A 16147-nucleotide genomic window follows, 5' to 3' on the forward strand; every position below is an offset into this window, starting at 1 on the left:
GAAAAAGTGGTCTTAAATGACACATTAGACAAGATGGATTTTATGTTTACAGCTGCGATGTTCTTTTCTTTTTTAAAAATATATTTTATTGATGTTTTACAGAGAGGAAGGGGGAGTTAGAAACATCAATGAGAGAAACATCGATCAGCTGCCTCCTGCACACGCCCCAGTGGGGATGTGCCCGCAACCAAGGTACATGCCTGACCTGAATCAAACCTGGGACCCTTCAGTCCGCAGGCTCACGCTCTATTTATTCACTCAGCCAAACCTTAGGGCCAGCTGCAATTTTCATCAGGAGTGTCACACGGGCAAACTGGTGTGCTGCAAGAATTTTTAAAACAACTTTAAAATTGTTTTAAAAACAATTAGTGACTGCTTAGTCAATAACAAAGACTACATTACCCATAGATTATCAAATAAAATAAGTGACAACAGCAAACACAGTAATAGCTGTGTGGTGTGTATGGATCAAAATCAGACATTTTTTTTCAGCAGATTGAGAAATTATATATTTTGGTGGACCACTGAATTTCAGTATTTAGTTCACGTGTGCCATGAAAATAAAATGTTGAAATCTCTGGTCAGGCTGTGAGTATACGAAATAACTTTGCATCCAAAAACAGAAAAGGTTTCAACTGCAAAGCTGCCATGGTCTCTGGGTTTCCTCTAGAAAAAATGAGGAACATTAGGCTACATTCAAGAGAGAACAGAACCCTAGCCTGTTTGGCTCAGTGGATAGAGCATCCATCTGTAGACTAAAGAGTCCCAGGTTCGATTCCGGCCAAGGGCACATGCCTGGGTTTGCAGGCTCGATTCCCCCGCCCCAGTAGGGGACGTACAGGAGGACAGCCAATCAATGATTCTCTCATCATTGATGTTTCTATCTTTCTCTCTTTCTTCCTCTGTGAAATCAATGAAATATATTAAATAAATAAAAATATATAAAAAATGGGAATGAAACCTGTTTAACATGAGTTAATTTCATCCCAATAAAGAAGTTCATGGGATAACACTGAGAAATTATTAAGGTTTCTTTCCAATGAAAATGAAGACAAGAAAAATCATTCCAATTACAAAGTACACAGATGCCAAATTGTGGTATGTCAGTCATTGCATTATGAATTCCCAACTATTGTGTGGAAGTTACAGGGGATTGGCCGAAACCGGTTTGGCTCAGTGGATAGAGCCTCGGCCTGCGGACTGAAGGGTCCCAGGTTCGATTCCGGTCAAGGGCATGTACCTGGGTTGCGGGCACATCCCCAGTAGGAGATGTGCAGGAGGCAGCTGATCGATGTTTCTCTCTCATCGATGTTTCTAACTCTCTATCTCTCTCCCTTCCTCTCTGTAAAAAATCAATAAAATATATTAAAAAAAAAAAAAAAAGTTACAGGGGCTTGAATGGCTGATGTGGGAGAGAAAGAGCTTTATATGCTGTGGGCATAGCACTGCAAAAAGAATGGCAGCGTAGAAGACAAAGTGAAAAACAAGAAAGCAACAGGAAATGAGAAATGAAAGAAATAGAATTAATTTTTCTGAGTTCAGCCAGCAGTGCAGCCTGGGAAACGTGTCCTCTCTCCACCTGCAGAGTTCATGCCAATTCAGCATCCTGGGTACAACAATGTCACTGCTATTGCAATATTCCTCTTTTTTTTTTTTTAGGATTACATCTAAATCAAAAGAACTTCCTTCAATATTACTCCTAATCAATTCACAAGTCCTCTTTCAAACTAGCAGGAGCATTTTATTGTATGTTGAGCATTTAGAAGGAGCATTTGTTCAGGGGTGGGTTTTTTTCCCCCTGGCCAGTCTTTAACTCTACATAAGGGTGATGCCAGTTACCATCACATTCTTTTCTAAGCATCAGAGAGCCCCCACATAAGATTAGAACCGCCCCCCATGATGAGGTGAATGGGCAAAATACAATTGGGTCTGTCAGGCCCAATGAGCCAGCTTCCACTTCTGTCACCACTACTGCCTCAGTCCTACGGTAGATTTCAAATGGCATTTGTCCATTTAATCTGGATTATCAAACTTGTGTCCATAGTGTTATTCATACTATTCTTTTATTATCCTCTTAATTTGCATGGTATCTGTCATGATTACCCTGCTCTCATTTCTGATTTTAGTAATTTGTGTTCTTTCTCTTTTCTTTGGTTAGCCTGAGTACAGGCCTATTGATTTTATTATTATTACTATTTTTTAAAAATAAATTTTATTGATTTTTTTACAGAGAGGAAGGGAGAGGGATAGAGAGTTAGAAACATCGATGAGAGCCGAAACCGGTTTGGCTCGGTGGATAGAGCATTGGCCTGCGGACTGAGGGGTCCCGGGTTCGATTCCGGTCAAGGGCATGTACCTGGGTTGCGGGCACATCCCCAGTGGGAGATGTGCAGGAGGCAGCTGATCGATGTTTCTAACTCTCTATCTCTCTCCCTTCCTCTCTGTAAAAAATCAATAAAATATATTTAAAAAAAAAAAAAAAAAGAAAAAAGAAACATCGATGAGAGAGAAACATTGATCAGGTGCCTCCTGCACATCTCCAATTGGGGATGTGCCCACAACCCAAGTACATGCCCTTGACCGGAATCGAACCCAGGACCTTTCGGTCCGTAGGCCGACGAAATATCCACTGAGTATTATTTTTTTTTATAATTTTTATTTCTTAAAGTATTATAAAGAGTATTACATATGTCTCCTTCCTCCGCCCCCCCTTGACATTCCCCCGGCCTCCCCTACACCTAGTGTCTTGTGTCTATTGGTTATTCTTTTTTTTTTTTTTTAAATATATTTTATTGATTTTTTACAGAGAGGAAGGGAGAGCGATAGAGAGCCAGAAACATCGATGAGAGAGAAACATCGACCAGCTGCCTCCCGCACATCCCCCACTGGGGATGTGCCCGCAACCCAGGCACATGCCCCTTGACCGGAATTGAACCCGGGACCCTCCAGTCCGCAGGCCGACGCTCCATCCACTGAGCCAAACTGGTTCCGGCTCCATTAGTTATTCTTATATGCATGCATATAAATCCTTCGGTTGAACTCTTAACGCCCCCCCCCAAACCCTCCCCAGCCTTCCCACTGTAGTTTGACAGTCTATTCAATGCTGCTCTGCCTCTGCATCTACCCCTGTTCATCAGTCTATACTGGTCCCCATTATCTGTTTCAACCCCACCAGGGCAGTCCCAACTTCACTGGGGCCGTCCCGGCCTCACCGGGGCCGTTTTAACCACATCGGTGCTATCCCTACCTCACCAGGGCCGTTGCGGCCTCACTGGGGCCATCCCAACATCACCGAGGCCGTTCTGACGTCACTGGGGCGGTTTCAGCCTCATCCTGGCCGTCCCAACCTCACTGGGGCTGTTTCAACCTCATTGGGGCCGTCCGACCTCACTGGGCAACACGAAGTTTGCTACTCTGTTTCCTGCTGGGCGGCTCCCAACCAGACAAAATCTCCAGGCGTTCCTGGTGGCTGAATATCCAGCATGCTTGCTCGGACTTCGCCCTCCACCAAGTGCACCGACAGCCCGTCTGCCATCCCCCAGCGTCAAACGCGAGACTGGAACCGGTGGATGTCCTTGTGCGCCTGCTGGTACAGCAGTTCCATATCCCTGGCCCAGCGGGCCCGGCCCGGCCTGCCCCAAACCCGACTCCGGCCCACCCCCCGCAAGTGCGTCCCTCCTCGATGCAAGGAGCTGAAATCTGTAGCCTGCTGGGTTGGGCTCTGTACTTGGTGCCTCTGCACATCCTACTCAGTCTCACTGCTCTTCTTTCTATGCAAGGAGTTGAAATCTGCAGTTTGTTGGGTTGGGCTCTGTACTTGGTGTCTCTATACATCTTACTCAGTCTCAATGCTCTTCTTTCTTTCCTTCCAGTTGTAGAACTTCCACTGGGCCAGCTTTCCCATGGTTCCGTATGATAGCTGTTTGTCCTATAGTTGGTAGTTTCGTTGTTGTTGTGGGATGCAGTACGCACAGGTCTGTACCTTACGCTGCCATCTTGGTTCTCCTGGGTCTGTTCTTGAGTGTGTCTCCCATGGGTGCAAGGAGTTGAAGTATGCGGTTTGTTGGGTTAGGCTGCAAAAGTGCAGGTGGGTCTTTCACTATTCCTCTTAATTATGGAAAATCGATTACACTGACTGCACTGTCCTCAGTGTAGTTCTGGTCACCTAGACATCAAAACCACACATTGGCATGCCCTCAAAAAGTTTTCAGCTGAACATATTGGTACAGAAAAGGAACTAACTTTGATGACATTATTTACAAAACTCAAGAACTATTTTAAAAGATTGATGCAGCCCTAGCTGGTTTGGCTCAATGGATAGAGCATCGGCCTGCAGGCTAAAGGGTCCTGGGTTCAATTCCGGTCAAAGGCATATAACTAGATTGCAGGCTCCTCAACCTGATCTTGTTACAGACGAGCAAAGAAATACTAAGCACGCTTCCTAGAGAAAGGGAGGGACCCCATTTATTAACACTAGTGGACTCTGGAAATAATTTCCAAATCAGAGTGAAGTAACAGGCAGAAGCTTCGGCTTTTATATAACCTTCTGGGGTCACTGTCTTGCAGATATGGTTCTGCCCCTTTTTGTGGGCTTACAGGAAGGTCCCCAGGTATCGATGATTTGTCCTAGGGCCAGCGATAACAACCTCTCCCCCCACCCAGGGCAATGCATTGTTCACCGTTTTTAGGGTCTGACACGTCTTGCTAGACCAGTTTCCTCCTTAATCTGGAAAAAATATACTCAGTGAGCATTAAAAAAATTTTTTTTAAAGACTTATTCACTAGCACAATTTTCTAATAGAAGAAAATACTGCCTCTTACAATGTATACGTTATTCCATGAAAAAGTGTACACAAGGAAAGTCCATATAATATACCACAGGTCACAGATCTTTAAGACAGGAACAATCAACCTGATGATTTCACTCACATACACACCAGGCATAAAACATAGCAACATCAAGTAATATGGGAATAAAAATCACATTCATATTTTCTTGTCAGAAGACTTCAAATGATTTCAATATAAAGAATAGTCTAAGTTAATGGTACATATGGAAACATCAATTCTTTTGATATATTCAAGTATACAAATATTACCTAACTACATTTGAATTTTGGAGTATTGCTGGAGACCAATTCCAGCATGACAGTAGGGCTGCAACTGGGAATGGCTGAGGGCATTTCCCCAAACCTGAATAGGATACATTAAATTGATTCGTGGCTGCCAGACAGCCCAGGGCATCTTAATCTATATGTTATTGCCTCTTACTGGCCAAACACCTGAACAGCCGTAGGGTAATTCCCCCATTCTGACAACGGACTCTGTAGGAAACACTGACCCTTTGAAGTGTATATCTCTGCCTCATCTCAGGACAAATTGTGTCAATAAAAAACATTGGGGGGGGGGTCTGTGTGTGGCCTCCCTGGAGCCTTGCCTCCTCCTCCTCTTTGTCTCCCAGGTGTCCCTGGTGATGGCACAGGAAGGCCAGGTTGCAGGACCACACATTTTTATTTTGTTTCCCTCTTCAACATTTTTGACACTGTGCTAATAGTTATATTCAGTACTGAAAGCTTTTTAGGAATTTTTGACAGTATTTTTGAACAAAACATTTTTTTGAAAAAAATACTTGTTAACTTATTCTATTTTAATTTGCCAAAGTCAAGAAAGAGTTAAGAAATAAAAAAAGAAAAGAAAATGACAAGCCTCACTGCATGGCCCAAGTGACTGTGCAAGCCCAATGGGGACTAAGCCCATTACCGGGCATGCACACTTCAGCCCAGTCCGTTGCAGTGCATGTGCCCTGCTGCCAGCGTTCTGCGGGGAGAAGGGAGGAGAGGCGGCCGTTTTACTCCATCACAACGGTTATCCCATTGAGACTGAACTGTGGGAAATATGATTTGGCGTTTAAGAGCAACTTCCTTCTGGAAAGGAATCCTAGGAGAAGATGAAGAGTCTCCCCAGGCAGTTGAACCCGCGGTTAATGATGTTCTTATAGCAAAAGTACAACCTTCATCTTCAAAATCTATACGTCTGCTTAAAGAAAAGACACCTCATCAGCATTTAGCAATGGAAGCACTTCTAAAGGAATGTGAAGAACAAAGAATGCAGCACAGAAGTGGGAATAACAAACAGTAAGACTCAGAACATATATGGAAACGAATAGGATAGAAATCTGTGAAGCAGACAAGTAGAAAAAGAAGACTGATGAAAGAGCAAGACGGGATGTAGCAGACACCGGAGAACAAATCAATTCCTTTTTACAGATACAAAGAGCATCTCAAGAAATGTCAGCACAGATGATAAATTATCAGGCTTCAATAAGAAGTCCTTTGGAAGCCAGAAATAAAGAGCTGGAATCAGAAATCTCCAAAGTGCAAATTTCTCAAGATGGTATCAAAAGAGAATAGGAAAAATATGTGCGACTCTGCCAAGAAGAAATGGAACGCAAAAAGTTATTGGAAAATAAACTAACTGATTTTCACAGGATGAAGGAGAGGCTAGCAGAGCTTAGCACCGAACTTCTGGAGAAACAGATGAATAGACTATTGCTCAGCAAGAGAAATTCTACTACAAGAGAAAACTTGGACAGTGCTACCTCAAGGCCATGCACTTCCTCTTACTGCAGGAATGCAGACACCATCTTCAACCAGCATATCCATAACAGCCCAAGTCAGGCTGCCTTTGGATCCCCAGCATTCGAAACCTGGTCACCAGGGGTCAACAGGGGCTCCGGTTTCCTCCTAGACACCGCCTCTTCCCCTGGAAGGCCTCTGCTCCAGATGTGGCAGGAGCATTGAGAAACCCTAATTAGAGAACTAAAAGAAGATGCTACAAAATTATCTCTTGTTATGGCATTCACTTTGAGGTCTACTTTGTCAGATATAAGTATTGCTACTCCAGCTTTTTATTCATTTCCATTTGCCTGAAAGATATTTTTCCATCCCTTCACTCTCAATCTGTGTGAGTCCCTTATTCTGAGGTGGGTCTCTTGAAGACAGCAAATATATGGGTCATGTTTTTTGATTCATTTAGGCACACAATGTCTTTTGATTGGAGCATTTAGTCCGTTTATGTTTAAAGTTATTATTAAGACGTACTTGTTTGTAGCCATTTCTAATATTTGTGCCTGTTTTCTTTCTTAGCTTTTTATTTCTTCTTTTTACACCAGTCCCTTTAGCATTTCTTGCATTGCCGGCTTGGTGGTGATAAACTCCCTTACCCTTTTTTTGTCTGTGAAGCTTCTTATTTCCCCTTCAATTTTGAATGATAGCCTTGCTTGATAGAGTATTCTTGGATTCAGTCCTTTGCTTTGCATCACTTTGTAAATTGCCGTCCATTCTTTTCTGGCCTGATGTGTTTCTGTTGAGAAATCATTTGATAATCTGATGGGAGATCCCTTGTATGTAACTTTCTGTCTCTCTCTTGCAGCCTGTAAGATTCTCTCTTTGTCTTGAACATTTGCCATGGTAATTATGATGTGTCTTGGTGTGGGTCTTTTCGGGTTCACCTTGTTTGGGACTCTCTGGGCATGTGTGACTTTTTTCTTCCCCACCTCAGGGAAGTTCTCAGATATTATTTCTTCAAATAGGTTTTCGAATCCTTGTTCCTCTTTCTGTTGTTTTGGCACCCCTATTATTCGTATGTTGTTTCGTTTCATGTTGTCCCAAAGCTCCCTTAGGCTCTCCTCCTGTCTTTTAATTTTTTTCTCCAATTGCAGTACAGTTTAGGTGTGTTCGCTCCCTTGTCTTCTAATTCACTAATTCGGTCCTCTGCTTTTTTTAGTCTACTGTTGATACTTTCAATGGTATTTTTTATTGCAGCTATATCGCTCATCATTTCTTCTTGGGTCTTACGTAAGTTGTTGATTTTCCCCACCATCCGGTTTATGGACTCTAGAACCCTTATTCTGAATTCTTTTTCTGTCATGTTGCATGCCTCTGTATCGCTTAGCTGCTTTTCTGGCGAGCCCTCCTTTTCTTTCCTTTGGCGATTTCTTTGTCTGCCCATGTTTGATCTCACCAACATATCTAGATGTTGAGTTGTTCAGTGGCTGTTCCCTGGATGGCAGTGGCTCCTCGGGCTGTGGTTGCTCCCCAAGCAGTTGCGGTAGCAGCTGCTCCTCAGTTGGCAGAAGCTCCTGTGGTGGGTGCTGTTCACCGCTGTGGTGGCTCCTCTGGCTGGTGGGGGGAGGCTTCACACACAGCTGCTGTTTCTCAGACCTACATTTATTTTTTACAATATTGTATTGATTTCAGAGGAAGGGAGAAAGACTGACTCCTGTATGCCCCCTATTGGGGATTTAAGGGGAATCCCAGCATGAGCCCTGAAGAGGAATCCAACCCTACTTCTTGGTTCTAAGGTCAATGCTCATCAACTAAGTAACACAAGCTGGGCCAGAAATATTACCTCTTACAATTATAACCTATTTTGTTGCCCCCTTCCCCGCCAAATCCCCTATTTTTTGTTTTCTTTTCTCTTTCTCAATGATCTGTCATGTATGGATAACAAACCTGTCAAATATATACACTGAAGATGTTATTGGGATATATTTTTAACTTAAGAATCATTAATTCTGGCCTTAGGCGGTGTCACTCAGCAGATATATCATTGGCTCATGGGCTGAAAGTCCTGGCTTTGCTTCCGGTAAAGGGGACGTACCTACCTTTCAGGCTGGACCCCTAGCCTGTGCAGGAGGCTACCAATCAAGGTGTCTCTCTCACACTGATGTTTCTCTCTGTGTCTGTCCCTTTCCTTTCACTTTCTCTAAAATTCAATGGAAAAATAGCCTCAGGTGAGCATTCACAACAACAAAAAGATTCATTAATGTTGTCCTGGCCAAGGAGTAACTTTGCTAGTTGGAGTGCCCTTTCAATGTGCCAGGATTGCGAGTTTGAGCCCAGATTGGGGCTCATAAAGCAAAATATTCCCCAAATTCTGATGTCAGTCATGGCATTATAAATTCCAAAGTGCTGGGTGGAAGTTACAGAGGTTTGAATGGCTGATGTGGGACAGGAAGAGCTTTACATGCTGTGGTCATAGCACTGCAAAAAGAATGGCAGCCTAGAAGACAAAGTGAAAAACCAGAGAGGAACAGGAAATGGAAAAAGAAAGATATAATTATTTTTCTGAGTTCAGCCAGCACTTCAGTCTGGGAACGTGTCCTCTCTCCCTCTGCAGAGTTCATGACAATTCTGCATCCTGGGTACAACAATGTCACTGCTACTGCAATATTCCTCTCAATTATGGAAAATCTATTACACAGACAGCACTGTCCTGAATATAGTTCCAGTCAGCTAAATGTGAAAACCACAAATGGACATGCCCTCAAAAAGTTTTCAGCTAAACCCATTGTCACAGGAAAAAAAGTGACTTTGATGGCATCATTTACAAAACTCGAAATTACTTTAAAAGATTTATTCAGCCGAAACCAGTTAGGCTCAGTGGATAGAGCGTCGGCCTGCGGACTGAAAGGTCCCAGGTTCGATTCCGGTGAATGGGCATGTACCTTGGTTGCGGGCACATCCCCAGTAGGAGATGTGCAGGAGGCAGCTGATCGATGTTTCTCTCTCATCGATGTTTCTAGCTCTCTATCTCTCTCCCTTCCTCTCTGTAAAAAATCAATAAAATATATTTTTTTAAAAAAGATTTATTCGGTGTTCACTTCGGCAGCACATATACTAAAATTGGAACGATACAGAGAAGGTTAGTGTTGCCAAAGCACACTTGAGTTTGTGAAGCTCTTCCTTAAAAAAAAAAAAAGAAAGAAAAAGATTTATTCAATAGTAATATTCTCTAATAGAATAAAATAGTGCATCTTACAATGTATCCATTATTTCATGGGGAAGTGTACACAAGTGAAGTCCATATAATACACAACAGCTCACAGATCTTTGATCTTTAAGACAGAAACAATCAACTCCAAGATCTCACTCACACATACACCACGTATAAAACATAGCAGCATCAAGAGATATGGGAATAGAATCACATTTTTTATTTTCAAATTAAAAGGCTTTCATTAAGTATACATTGTCAAAGCAATACCTTTTATATCTTACCAGTATTATTTCAGAGAATAAATCTTCTATTCCGGGCTTTGGCATAAAGGCATAGTTAGTTACCTTTAGATGATAGAGCTGAAAGAAAACAAATATTTAGGTTTCGACAATCAGGTGAGTGCACTTTGAACTTACCAGCAAGTATTGACCGAATGACATTTTGGAGTACTACAAGAGCAAGTGAAGAATTCAAACAAAGCTCAAGACAGGTACAATGAAGAAAACTCACATCAAAGAGGAACAAATAGTTGCTTACATTTACCAATGATACCTGCTCAAACACCTTGGAACACAATGGCAATATTATACAAACACTCCCAATTCCAAGTTTCTTCGCTGGAGAGAGAGAGAAAAACATGAGAGATGTACATGTTCAATGATCTCCCTGTTTTGAAGCACCTTGAAGAACATGTGTCTGTTGTGCATGACACAGAGTGAGAACACAATGGCAGTACATGGTGACTGCCCTGTAGTGGCTGCTGCAAAGAAACAATGAGAAAGTGTTCAAGCACCGCAAAGACTGCAGGACTGAAGATGTACATGAACACTGAAAAACTGTCTGAGAAAGAAACAGAGAACATTTCAACTAGGAGTTTAAACAGACAACGTAGCCAAGAATACAGATCCTGAAAGCAGTGTTGACCGAAAGAATTTGTTCCACAGGTAGTTATTATTTGTTTCCTCCTACAGAAACCATGATCAAAAGCCTGCTACTTTCCAATTCTGGAGTCACAACAAAAGATATCACGTCATTCAAAAAACAGAAAAAGTGTACCATCAGAAACAGAAAGTACAAGAAACCAAAGGGGCACTACATTAATGGAAACATATTAATTACCTGAAAAAGAAAGGAACCAAATGGCTTAAAGCCCAAAAGAAAAAGGAAAAAAGACAACTATATAATATCACCAAAATATTACACAGAATATGCCTGGCAGCAGTGGCTCAGTGGTTGAGCTTCGATCTATGAACTAGATGGTCATGGTTTGGTTCCATGTCAGGGCACAGGCCTGGGTTGAAGGCTCGATCCTGATCATGCAAGAGGCAGCCAATTGATGATTCTCTCTCTTCATTGATGTTTCTATCTCTCTCTCCCTCTCACATCCTCTCTGAAATCAATAAAGATGTATTTAAAAAATTAAATTAAATAATCAAAGAATTTGTACATAAATCATTAAAATTTTGATCAAGAAAAGCCAACAAGGGAGAAACCAAGATGGCGGCATAGGTAAACACCGGAGTTTGCTGCCTCGAAAAACCACTTCAAAAATACAACTAAAAGACGGAATGGACATCAACCAGAACCACAGGAAGGCTGGCTGAGGAGAGACTCTTCAACTAGAAGGAAAAACAACAGCATTACGAGGCTTAGAGGCGGCGCAGTGTGGAAAATTTAAAGGTACGGTGGTGCGGCGGTGCGCGCGCAAAGCGGGCTGGTGGCTGAGGGTGCAGTTGTCGTTTTCAATCAGGAGTGAGTCTCAGACTCTGGGCTACAGATCCGGGCGAGTCTCTAGGGACCCTGACTCAAACGGGAGAAGCGGGACTGTCTGGCTACGGTCCCTCCGAGGTTTGCAGCGGTTGGGGGGACAGAGAGGCAGAGCCCCTGGAGACGGACTGAGAGTGGCCATAGCTGCTCCCTCCCCCCGCCCTGTTGAGCCCGCCCCGCCCAAACCCTGCGCACAGCCATTTGCCGATCGCCTCAGGCAAAGGCTGGACTAGCGCCTCCCCAGAGGACTGAAGTTTTCCACACAGCTGATTCCTACAGCCAGTCGCCCTGGTGGTCAAATCCCTCTAGTGTTAACTACAACAATTAAGGCTTGGCTAGAACAAGACTGCGCACAAAGACCACAAGGGGGTGCACCAAGAAAGCATAAAAGATGCGGAGACAAAAAAACATGACAGAAATGGAGGATATGGAGCTAAAAATCGCAATTTTGAGGGCTTGCTATAAACTTGAGCAGAGCCTCACGAAAACTAATGAGACCCTCGATGCTACGATAAAGAAATTAGAAAGTAAGCATACACGGACTGAAATAAAGAATATTATACCCAATAGCAGACCAGAGGAGCACAAGAATCAAACCGAAGAAGCAAAAAACACCCAACTGGAAAAGCAAAATGAAAAAAGAATCCAAAAGTGTGAAGATAGTGTAAGGAGGTTCTGGGACAGCTACAAGCGTACCAACATCAGAATAATAGGAGTGCCAGAAGATGAGAGACAGCAAGATATTGAAAACCTATTTGAAGAAATAATGGCAGAGAACTTCCCCCACCTGGTGAAAGAAATGGACTTACAGGTTCAAGAAGCGCAGAGAACCCCAAACAAAAGGAATCCAAAGAGGACCACACCAAGACACATCATAATTAAAATGCCAAGAGCAAAAGACAAAGAGAGAATCTTAAAAGCAGCAAGAGAAAGAGACTCAATTACCTACAAGGGAATACCCATAGGACTGTCAGCTGATTTCTCAACAGAAACTTTGCAGGCCAGAAGGGAATGGCAAGAAATATTCAAAGTGCTGAATACCAAGAACCTACAACCAAGATGACTTTATCCAGCAAAGCTATCATTCAGAATTGAAGGTCAGATAAAGAGCTTCACAGACAAGGAAAAGCTAAAGGAGTTCATCACCACTAAACCATTATTACACGAAATACTGAAAGGTATCCTTTAAGAAGAGGAAGAAGAAAAAGGTAAAGACACAAATTGTGAACAACAAACATGCATCTATCAACAAGTGAATCTAAGAATCAAGTGAATAAATAATCTGATGTACAGAATGAACTGGTGATTATAATGAATCAGGGACATAGAAAGGGAATAGACTGACTATTCTTGGGGGGGAAAGGGGAATGGGAGATTCGGGAAGAGACTGGACAAAAATCGTGCACCTATGGATGAGGACAGTGGGTGGGGAGTGAGGGCGGAGGGTGGGGCGGGAACTGGAAGGAGGGGAGTTATGGGGTGGGGGAAGAGGAACAAATGTAATCTGAACAATAAAAATTTAATAAAACAATAATAAAAAAAAAAGCCAACAAACGTGGAAATAAGAAGAGAATTTAAGGAACTCCTAAGATACTAACAAATCAACCTCCAAAAGGATCCCATAAAGACAGGAGAGTGAAAAGGAGAAGATAGCTTATATAAAAAATTAATCGTTTCAGATTCTGACAATTGGAGAAAGAGACATACAAATGCAAATAGCTCAATGAAGTCTAAGTAGAATGAATATAAATGTGAGAACAAATAAAAAACAATGAATATGTCATGAATTCCAGAATACTATTTTAAAAGCATGTAAAAAAACTAACTTCTATTGGAAAAAACAGCTGCTCTAAGATCATTAGGGGGTTTCTAAGAAGGATAATATTGGGGATAAAAAAGGGCATGAAATAAAAAATGGAACTGATAAATTAACAAAAACCATCCAACAACAATAATGACAAAACAGATCATCAACAATGGAGAGGACAAAACTTTTCCGGCTCCAAAACTTTCTCATTATCAGATCTTCTCATTATTAGACCTTTCCTATAAATAACCCTGAAGAAGTATACTTCTGGAGGTAATTTAAAATGTCAAAAGAACACTAAAATATGAACTTATGAAGATTCCTTGTATGTGGGAAAATATAGAGAATATAAAAATGTATGGTGTTCTATAAAAACACACATATCACTTTGAATTCTCTTGTGGAACTTTAGAAAATAAAATATTTTAAGTAGTTCACATAGTTACAATAAAAATATCAAATAAATAAATAAAATGATCCCGTTAACAGGTGACAGAATTCTGTATTGCAAATCACAGATTCTACATTTCTAATAATATATGTATATAATTAATTTCTCCAAACATGGTATACAAAACCAAACAACGAAGTCAGCTATGTTTCTGTACATTAAAGAAATTAATACAAAAGAATAAATTAAGTATGAGTTTACATGAATAACAACATAAGTGAAAATGAAATATGCCAAAACCGGTTTTGCTCAGTGGATAGAGCGTCGGCCTGCGGACTGAAGGGTCCCGGGTTCGATTCTGGTCAGGGGCGTGTACTTGGGTTGCGGGCACATCCCCAGTGGGAGCTGTGCAGGAGGCAGCTGATCGATGTTTCTCTCTCTTCGATGTTTCTAACTCTCTATTTCTCTCCCTTCCTCTCTGTAAAAAATCAATAAAAATATATTTAAAAAAAAAAAAGAAAAAGAAAATGAAATAGTAACAGTTTACTTCCTAGGAAGGTGCATGATTTGTATGCTGTCAAGCATAAAATACTGCTGCTGCTCCCTGCAGTGTGCTCAGGGGTTAAAGCATGGGCCACCCAGCAAATGGTTGCAGGCTGGATCCGAACCCCATTTGTTATATGTGAGGAAACCAAACAAACAATGTGTCCTCTCACCATCGATATTTTTCTCTCTCTTTCAATCCACCCAACCCCTCCTTCCCACTATCTCTAAAACTCAATGGGAAAAATATAATTGGGTGAGGATTAAGAAAATAAAACATATATGTATTTATATATACACAAACATATACACATTGCTGGCTGTAATTAAAGAAGAAATCACTACGTTGAAAAAAACATTCCATGACCCTACTGTGAAAAGCAAACGGTAACACACAAATTCCATTTCTGGGGATTTATACAGAGAACACAAATTCAAAAAGATATACCCACACATACATACACTGCAGCACTATTTGCAATCGCAAATATATCGGACTGGAAAACAAAAGACAATTTTTATAATGATGCTCTAAAATCTATGTACATAAATGCCTAAGTGGCCGTTATGACCGGTCCACAGCTTGACCGGTTGCTATGACGCACACTGACCACCAGGGGACAGATGCTCAATGCAGGAGCTGATCCCTGGTAGTCAGTGCACTCCCACAGCCAATCTCCTGCAGACAGCCAAACTCCCCTGATCCCTCACCCGAGCTGCTTGGCCCTGGTCGGGACTGCGCAATACAGCGAAGACCAGCTAGGCCAAGGGACCCCACCACTGGATGAATTTGTGTACCACATCCCTAGTTTAAAATAAATTAAACGACTTCATTTGACTTGACATGTAAGAAAACAAAATTTTTATTTCAAGTTATCCCCTTCAAGACACGACTATGTGTTTATTCCAGAAATGACACAATAGCTGCACATATAACTTCTGTGTTATTGAGTATAAAACTACATTAAGGGAGACCAAGATGGCAGCGTAAGGTACAGACCTGTGCATGCTGCCTCCCACAACAGCAATGAAAATACAGTGGGGCCTTGACTTATGAGTTTAATTCGTTCTGTGACGGAGCTCATAACTCAAATTACTCGTATGTCAAATCACTGTGATGTTTGCTGCACCAACTAGCAGTGGGGTATTTGAATCTGGCTCATAACCCCAATTTTTTTTTAATATATTCTACTAGTGGCCCGGTGCACAAAAATTTGTGCACTCGGGGGGCATCCCTAGGCCCAGCCTGCCCCCTCTAACAGTCTGGGAGCCCTCACAGGATGTCCTACTGATGTCCCTGTGAGGAGCGGGCCTAAGCCGAAGTCTGGCCTCCCTCTGTGGAAGGCAACTGGCCGATCAGGTATATAGATACTTTCTGAAGGCAGCACAGACTCCTTCCTTATTTCTTTCCTCTGCGGTTGGAGAATAGGGGACTCAAAGTTGGACACAGAACTATGGCCGGGCCTGGGGCTCTGGTAGGCAGCAGAAAGGAGAGGGTAGGGAAAGTCTAGACATGGTTTTCTTCAATTTTCCTCCCTTCCTCCGGGCCCCTCGCTCTCTTCTCCCCTTGTCGTGGTGGACACTTGGGCCTTGGACTGACAGGAGCCCAGCGATGGTGGAGTTCAGCCCCCTCACTTCTCAGCTGAACATACAACCACCTCACATTCCAAGTGGAGCTGTTTTCAAGTGGTTACAGTGCTGGCAATTCATGCCTCCGGGCCTTTCCCCTCTCGGGTTTCCTCCTTGGGTCAGTTGCAAACTTCACCGAGACACCGAAGCAACTGTGCCCTGGTACTTCTGCATGAGCCCCTGCCTGGGCCCACACCAAGAGGATCCCAGCTGAGGTCCCCTCCCTGCAC

This window comes from Myotis yumanensis, unplaced genomic scaffold (assembly GCF_028538775.1).
Source record: "Myotis yumanensis isolate MYYU_CA2020_CCGP unplaced genomic scaffold, mMyoYum1.0.hap1 SCAF_23, whole genome shotgun sequence".
NCBI lineage: Eukaryota > Metazoa > Chordata > Mammalia > Chiroptera > Vespertilionidae > Myotis > Myotis yumanensis.